Below are 9,404 nucleotides of genomic sequence, written 5' to 3' on the forward strand. Positions count from 1 at the left end.
AGTCAGACTCTGACCCAGACTAATCTGCAACTGTCAAAGACATCTTAAACTTAAACTTAAACTAAATCCTGCCCAGGCATTGGTCAGCTTCAACTTCCCTCTTTCTGGTTTCTTTCGGATAATTATGGATAATTTGTGTTTGTATTCATTTTGTTTTGTAGCGTGTTTGTGATTTAGATTGTCACACTGATCGACGTTTCCCTCTGGAAGAATAAAGGGTGTGTGAGAGCTCATAAACACAGGCTAAAAAATTGTACACATGAGAGTATCAAAGAGACACACATAATGTTTCAAATTGTGGCAATGATCAATCAGATCTCAGGAGGGACTTCTACTTCAGATTGAGATTATCCTGGACGTGAGTTTGTCTAATATTCTGTGACTGGGTTTCTCCTAAGTTTCATGAACATGTACCTTGATACATTATATGACATGACTCAGTGCTACTACATTGTAAATAAGAGACTGTAACACTATGTGCATGGGTTCAAAAACGTATATAGTTCTTGGAAAAAAAACAATAGTATGAACTGGTTTACCCATGTGATAAATAATGTTGATTAATTAATCTTACTGTAAGCTTAAAAAATGTTATTACTGAAACAAAATCCAGAAAAAGGTTTGTAGCATATGGTATATGATCCAGACCTGTGCTGATCTCGCCTTTTGTAAAGTTTAGGAAATTACCTTGCACACTTAGACTGTACTGATATAAGTTTGTAATATCACAGAAGCATCTACAGTCAGGTGGTGTGACCGCTGTTGTGGTTCAGCAGGTGTACCAGGCTGTGCAGTAGTGACATGATTAGAGATGAGTTTTTGTTCTTCAGAGAAGGGGCTGTGTGACACTGTGCATAATAAGCTGCACAGAAGTACATAACACTGTGCTCAACTCGTCTTGCTTGGAAAAGTAGAGAAACTGATGACTCCCCATCACCAGTCATACTATAAAGATCTTCAAATTCTTTTTCAAATTGTTTAGTAGTGCCATAACGTGCATATCCAATGAGTTTCATGCTGGTGTCTCCATGTGTTCTCTGATACCACAATATGGTGTCATAGTTAGAGATCTTATGGCTGCAGGTGAGATTTACACTCTTCTCAGGCAAACACAGCACATCAGCAGGGGTTTGATGGACCTCTTTGCAAATTGTAGAGCCTAGTTTGAAAAAAACCCAAATGTTATGATACAGTGTTAACTTTTTTTAGTGATATTATCTTAATATATCTATTCAGATTAACACTATTTTACCTGAAAAATAGCAAATACAGAGGACAAATGTAAAAGAAAAACTGATCATATTGAAGGTTTTAAATGTATAAAAGAAAACCATATGATGGTTCGCCAGCCAAGTCAGTACAATCTGTTTTCAAATCTAGCATATTATTTCTGGCAAGGAGACAGGAAATGACATAGTTACACTTCAAAATCACATGACCACACCCATACTTTTTTGTGAACTTATAGAATTGTCATCAGATTGTTGTGATTGCTGTTGTGGTTCAGCAGGTGTACCAGGTTGTGCAGGTGAGTGAGATGATTAGAGATGAGTTTTTGTTCTTCAGAGAAGGGGTTGTGTGACACTGTGCATAATAAGCTGCACAGAAGTACATAACACTGTGCTCAACTCGTCTTGCTTGGAAAAGTAGAGAAACTGATGATCGCCCATCACCAGTCATACTATAAAGATCTTCAAACTCTTTTTCAAATTGTTTAGTAGTGCCATAACTTGCATATCCAATGAGTTTCAGGCTGGTGTCTCCATGTGCTCTCTGATACCACAATATGGTGTAATAGTTAGAGATTTTATGGCTGCAGGTGATATTTACACTCTTCTCAAGCAAACACAGCACATCAGCAGGGGTTTGATGGACCTCTTTGCAAATTGTAAAGCCTAGTTTGAAAAAAACAAAGTGTTAAGATACAGTGTTAACTGTTTTATTTGAATAATCTTAATATACCTAATCATATCAACACTGAATTACCTGAAAAATAGCACATATAGATGATAAATGTAAAATACACACTGATCATATTGATGGAATTACTAGAATCATTAGAATCAGATCTCAAATCCAGCAATTTCCAGCAATGAGACAGGATATGACATAATTCTACATTAAAATCACATGACCACACCCACTCTTAGGGAGGAAATGAAAGGATTAAATTTCAACACTGTCTGAAGTCTTTTATTAATGTGACAGAAGTTAAGAGCATTAAGGGCATGTAGATAAGGAAAAAAATAATACTTCAATGATCCTCAATAAATACCAATAATGCAATTGACAAAATATTTCAAACAGTAATGACTTTGTAATTAATTCTATTGTTAAGCTACAACATCATCATCAAATAAGAAGCCACCACTGTCAGAAAACAAACAAAATATAATGCTCTGCTAAAAATTTCAAGATAGATGTTTACTGATCAAGTTCAAAGAAGAGCTGTGTCTCAATTACTGAATCAATCTGTGCTCATTCCTCACACAGGAGAACACAAAAAGAGAAAAGAAAATTCAAATTTCAAATGAAAAATTTACAGTGTAATATAATTTGTTTGTTTGTTTGTTTGTCTGTCATAATTAAGCTAATTTGCCTGATAGGCAAGAGACATAATCAGTACATGTTATGGGCTTTAAATGTATTTGTTGCGTAGGTTTATGAAACCACAGCACCACCTGGAGGCCACAAAATTCAACAGAATAATAAGCAACTATCGACGGTCATGGGATTTTAAATGAATTATATGGCTAACCTAAGACATCTCAAAGTAGCGTAGGACCCAGGTGGGGACACAAAGTCTTAGAAAGAAATTAGGAAGGGAGAGAAGAAGGATTCTGGCAGAGGCTAATGGTAACAACAATTACTAAACCGGACTCTGGAAGAGATAGAAGTTGGGAGACAACAGATTGAACTGGCAACCCCAAGGCAGCATATGAACTCTGAGCGTCTTACTTTGATGAAGGCGTGTTGTGAAGCGGACCAACTGGTGCTCGTTCTTGATTCATTTACTCCCACGGTGGCTAAGGTCTCGCGGATCCAGCTTCTCTGAGACTGCTCGAATGGCGGAGACTTAGCAGTGACGTCATAGTCGCGGCTGGAGGGGTGCAGTCAAACTTGCTGTGCTGTTCACTTGAGGAGGTGTACTTGGAGTTAAACTAAAATCAATGTCTGTCGACCAAAGAGAATTAACTTTAACTTAACTAAGAAAGACAACGACACATAAACTACATTAAATACTTTTCTCGAGAAAATAAAATAAAGAGGATCAAATATAATATAATACAGAAGAATCTTCTTAGTAGTTGGACTCAGTTCGAGCTTAGTTGCGGTCTTTTGGCATCACTCCAGTTGACTCTGCGGTGTTTGGCTTGAGTCCAGCAAACTCTGTTGGTCGCGGTGTTTTCACGTTTTTCCAAAAAGTTCTTTTTCGAGACGCTTGTGAGTCTCGGCGATTCTGTTGTTTCTCCTCGAGCAAGGGTTAGCAAACTAACATTTAGGGGCATCGTCATAGGGCACTTTCTTGGTCACTATGTCATTGACCATTGGACTTTGATTACTGAATATCCATTACCTCTGCCCGGACAGGAGGTTCTCTGAGGGGGGAGAAGGGGAGAGAGAGAGGGGGAGTTGTGACAACGGGTGAAGAAAGGCAGACTAGCACAATTTCAAGACAACGGGAATTCCCTATTCCTAAATAAATTTACTTGCATACTCTGCCTAAAAAGTTTTATTTTGGTTCTATCAAACATTGAGCCATTCTTAATTTCCACTTTTGGACAAAAAATGCCATATAATGCACAGACAAGCATGACCACATAAGCACACATGAAAATGATTACATTTGATGAGTAACACACAAACTAATACATCGATATGCATATGCCTAATATAGCACATTACATGTTGATACTTGATTATATATAAATCTAAATTAATACTACTCTGGAATACAAGTGTATTGATAGATCTAAAATAATGCAGCACATGAATATGGGAATACACATGTCTCTAGGACTCTAACACAGAATTAATGAGCATGCATGTCTAAACAGCAGAACACACAGGAATATATATGCATGCATGCATTCACAATACAGTTAAAAACTACAAGAACATGGATATCTAACTACTGAAACACACAGTAATACATGGATATGCATCAATGTGGGGTGATTATATGGTAACAGGTATTCTGATGTATGTATGTATGTATGTCAATGTTTATTTCAAATATGGAAAACTAAAAACAAAACAAATGATAAAACAGATAACAAAACAATTTTACATATTTGAAAAGGAATGGGAAGAAGTATAAAACTTATTTAATCCCACCCTTCTCCAAAGCTTATTACAAAAAATAAAAAAAATATTATTCCCCCCCCCTCTCAATTAATTACATTTCATAAATACTGAAACTACCATTTCATTTAACTCTATGAATATATTTTGTATCATATAACTTTAAACATAAATATACAGTGTATATGCATACACTCATAAGTACAAGCGCATACAGACATATACACAACCCCCCTAAATTCCCATTTATTACAATGTATATACATAAATAATAATCAGGCACACTCAGCCTCCCTATATCTTTTAAAAATAATATTTTTGTACTTTTCTTTAAATTTTTTCATGTTTGGACATTCCTTTAGTTCCATACTCAGAATGTTCCATAATTTTACTCCAACCACCGAAATACAGAACCCTTTACGTGTTGTATGAACATTTCTTCTTTTAAAAATTAACTGTCCCCTTAATTGATAACCCTCTTCCCTTTCAATAAATAGTTTCTGAATATTTGCTGGTAATAATTTGTTTTTTTGCTTTAAATGCTATTTCTACTGTTTGCAAATCTACAAGATCTGTAAATTTGAGTAATTTTGACGACAGGAATAGTGAATTGGTATGATCCCTATAGCCAGCCCCATGTATTATCCTTATTGCTTTCTTTTGTAAAATAATTAATGGTTGTATAACAGTTTTATAATTATTGCCCCATATACTTGCACAATTATTTAAGTATGGGAAAACTAAGGAACAGTATAAAATATGAAGTGATTTGTAATTCAAAACTTGTTTTGCTTTATATAATATTGCAATTCCCCTTGATACTTTAGCTTGTACATGTCTAATATGAGATTTCCAGCTTATTTTATCATCAATTATTACACCAAGAAAATTTATTTCAGTTACCCTTTCAATTTGACATCCATCTAAATGAACTTGTAGTTCTAGTTTATCTCCACTGTGCCCAAAAATAATGAACTTTGTTTTACTGACATTTAGTGATAGTTTGTTATTGTCAAACCAATTTTTTTTTTCTTTAACTCTGTATTTATTCTATGCTCCAACAATTTCAAATTATTCCCTGAAAAAAACAGGTTTGTATCATCAGCAAAGACACATTTCAAGGACTCTGATACTTTACATAAATCATTAATATACAAAATAAATAACTTGGGTCCCAAAACTGACCCCTGCGGTACACCACAAGTAATGTCCAAACATGAAGAGCAGTGCACACCCATTTTTACAAACTGCTTCCTGTCACTGAGATAATTTTTCACCCATCTCAACACAATTCCCCTGATCCCATAACGCTCAAGCTTTTTATTTAAAATGTTGTGATTTATGGTATCAAATGCTTTCTTTAGGTCTAGGAATACCCCAACTGTATACTGTTTTTGTTCTATTGAGTTAGTAATTTCTTCAATTGAGTCCATTAATGCCAGTGTTGTTGATCGGTTAACTCTAAATCCATACTGACTCTCTGTGATTAATTTGTGTTTATCAATGAATTGGTCTAAACGGTTATTAAAGAGTTTTTCTAAAATTTTGGAGAACTGAGGTAGTAATGAGACTGGTCTATAGTTTGTGAAAAGGTGTTTGTTGCCAGTTTTAAACAAAGGTACCACTTTTGCTATTTTCATTTTATTTGGAAATTTACCGGTTTGAAATGATAAATTAGAAATGTATGTTAAGGGTTTAGAAATTCCCTCGATAACCTTTTTTAGTACGAACATATCAATGTCATCACAATCTGTAGATATTCTATTTGTGCATTTAAAAACTGTATCAATTACCTCATTCTCAGAAACTGCTGTGAGGAACATTGAGTTCAGATTTCTGTCAATGTAAGGTTCTGTTTGTTCTATAGCAGTTATTGAATCAGAAATTTGTCCTGCAATCTCTGGTCCAATGTTTACAAAAAAACTGTTTAAACTATCAACTACTTCATTCATATCATAATTATCTTTATTATTAATTGAAAAATACTTTGGGTAATTTACTTGTTTGTGCCCATGTTTTATTACAGTGTTTAATATATTCCATATTCTTTTAACGTTATTTTTATTATTTTGTATTATTTTATTATAATATTCTTTTTTAGCTATTCTTAAGATACAAGTTAATTTATTTTTATATTTTTTATATTTATTTTCTGACTCTTTAGTTCTCATTCTTAAAAAACCTCTATATAATGTATTTTTCTTTTTGCATGCATTTTGTAAACCTCTAGTAATCCAGGGATGACCAATGTAATTGGATTTTTTGGTAAATGTCACGTAGGGCAACGCCCCCTCTCGTAGCTGTCACTCTGGGTTCCCTCATGTCTGTGTTCCCTGCCTGTCCTGTCCAGCCCTGCTCCTGTGCCTCGCCCTGGCCCTATCCGGTCTCCCTGTGTCCTGCCGTGTCCCAGGTCCCTCGTCCTATTTTGTCTGGTCCTGTCCCTCCGGTCTGTCCTGTGTCCGCTGTCCCTGTCCTGTCTGCCCTTGCGTGCCCCGGAGTGGCACGCTTTGAGGGGGGGTTATGTCACGTAGGGCAACGCCCCCTCTCGTAGCTGTCACTCTGGGTTCCCTCATGTCTGTGTTCCCTGCCTGTTTGTCCCGCCCTGCTCGTTTATTTTGATATTCCTCGTTTGTTACCACGCCCCTGTGTCATTGTCATCACCTGTCCCTAGTTTGGTTCTTTGTATATAAGTCCCGTCATTCCCCAGTCGTGTCATCCGTGATTTTGTCTTTCCATTTGTTCATGCTGTCGCTTCGTGCTTTTCTGTTAGCTGTATTATCTTGCCCGTGAGTTGTCTTTGTTCCCCCGTCTGTTCAGTATGCCTGTGTTCCTCTGTTATTCGGACTGCCCTCCTGTGATCGACCCTGCCTGGCTTTCTGACGACGAGTATGGTATTCCCTTTAATAAATCTCGCTCCTCTCAGCGATTGTGTCCGTCTCCTCGCTCCGTTGCTTCTGCAACGTTACAGTAAATTTCTTTATAGGACAGTTTTTATCATATAACTTTTTAAATATTCTTAAAAATTCCTCATATGCCACGTTTACATTATTTGATTTATACATATTATCCCAATTTTGTGCTAGTAGATCACTTTTAAATGTATTTAGCATATTTTCTGTTCTCACCCTTCTATATTCTGTTCTGTTAAGTTGATTAATTTTATATACTTGTTCGTATATTATAAATACAGGCAAATGGTCACTGATGTCACTGATTATCAATCCACTTGTTATGTTGCTTGTGATGTCATTTGTAAATATATTATCGATAAGAGTGGCAGAGTGTGAAGTTATTCTAGTTGGTCTGGTGATTTTTGGATACAGATTTATACTACATATAGTGTTAATGAAATCTTCTGTCATTTTATGGTTACTAGGATTGAGCAGGTCGATGTTGAAATCTCCACAAATAAAATATGTTCTATTACTCTTTTGAATAAATATTTCCTCCATCCATTCCTTAAACAGTTCAATACTAGATCCAGGTGTTCGATATATACAGCTAATTATTAGGTTTTTCTTGTTTTCTGTATACATTTCAATTGATATACATTCCAGTAAGTCATCAACAACAGTTGACATTGTGTCCAACATTCTAAAGCTTAAATTTTTATCCACAAATATTACAACCCCCCCACCTCCTTTGTTGTGTCGATCCCTATGTACAAAATCATATCCTTCAAGCTCAAAATCCACTCCTCTTTCAGTATTAATCCATGATTCTGATATTGCAATGATATTGAATGGTTGTGTGAATTGATTAAGGTAATCCCTAATACTTGAGAAATTTGCATACAGACTCCTACTGTTAATATGTATAATAGATAATTTCCCGTTTTTGTTCATTTGATTATACTGTTCGTCAGTATAATAGCAACATTTGTTATTGATGGAATTAAAAAAGTAATTATCTGGATCAATATCATGTTCATTGTTCAGTGAATTGTGATCAGTGTATTGAAAAGTTTGCAGATCCAAGTTATCCAGTTCAGTGATCCTCTGAGTTATATTTTCTCCAGCACCTGTCATGTTATTGTATTATGTTGCAGATTCAGTTACCTTACAATCCAGTTCCATTAATATTTATCCAGTTCCTCAATTCTCTTCACCATCAACACTTTAGCCTCTTCTGGTGTTCCATTCAGCTTGATAAAGATTTTACAGTTTGAAGTCCAAGTATGTTGAATTCTTTTCTGCTTCTTGAGATAACGTGCTTTCTTAGCCATGTCAGCGTTGTACTTTGTCAGGTGCTCATTGATGAAGATGTTTGTCCCCTTTAATTTTCTCCCTTGTTTTAGTAGTGTAATCTTATCCTTTCTGTTAACAAATCTCATGATGTCTGCAGGTTTGTCACTGGTATTTTTTCTGGGCAAAGTATGGCAAGCTTCAATCTTGTCACAGTCCAGATCTATTCCTTTTGATTGCAAGAACTTACTTGGTGTTCTGTGGAATTACCATCCATTATAGGATCACCGTCACTGTCAGCAGTCACTGCCCTAGCGTATGACCAGGGTTTAATATTAATTCCAGAGATGATGACGTCATTCATCCGAGTGTATTGCTCCAGGTCAGCGACCCTGTTCTCCAAGAAGGTAATTTTCTTGTCTTTCTCCATACTCTGATGACGAAGCACTTTCACCTCCTCTACCAACTCAATTTTATGGTTCTGATAAAATCACTTAATACTGAGTACATGAAATATCATAAGTTGTGTCTTTATATCAACCACAGATCACATAATGTTCAAATTCAGAGGCACATGGTTCAGCTTAGGCATGAGTCCTTTGCCCTGGTTCCTTAAGGGCTGGAAAACTGAATACTGTTTTTATGAATAATTACCCTTCCCTTGGTTGGAAGGTTGTCAAGTTTGGTGTCATTAGATTGAGTTCACTGAGTTGGTTCCAGTAGGCTGGGTTTGGAGTTACAAAGATCTCTCAAATATTTGTATCTTCAGTTCTGGATTTTAACACAGGACTTCCAAGGTGTTATAAATTGGGTTTAAACCTTGGGGAATCAGATAAGTCTGACATTTAGAGTTTTATGAGTGTAGGTCCTTCCTGAGTTGTGAGCCCTGTGTCCTTCAAAGCAGAGGTGTCAATT

General features: G+C 35.9%; 1 long non-coding RNA gene across 1 annotated transcript; it reads right to left on the reverse strand.

The window, feature by feature from the left end:
• Nucleotides 1-1,755: 1,755 nt before the first annotated feature.
• LOC143481031 (uncharacterized) lies at nucleotides 1,756-9,100 on the reverse strand. The gene is made up of 4 exons (XR_013121941.1): nucleotides 8,364-9,100; nucleotides 3,290-3,599; nucleotides 2,959-3,174; nucleotides 1,756-1,895 (listed from the first exon to the last, which is right to left on the reverse strand). It is a non-coding gene; the product is annotated as an uncharacterized LOC143481031 (long non-coding RNA).
• Nucleotides 9,101-9,404: the final 304 nt, after the last annotated feature.

The sequence above is a fragment of the Brachyhypopomus gauderio genome, chromosome 17, assembly GCF_052324685.1.
Source record: "Brachyhypopomus gauderio isolate BG-103 chromosome 17, BGAUD_0.2, whole genome shotgun sequence".
NCBI lineage: Eukaryota > Metazoa > Chordata > Actinopteri > Gymnotiformes > Hypopomidae > Brachyhypopomus > Brachyhypopomus gauderio.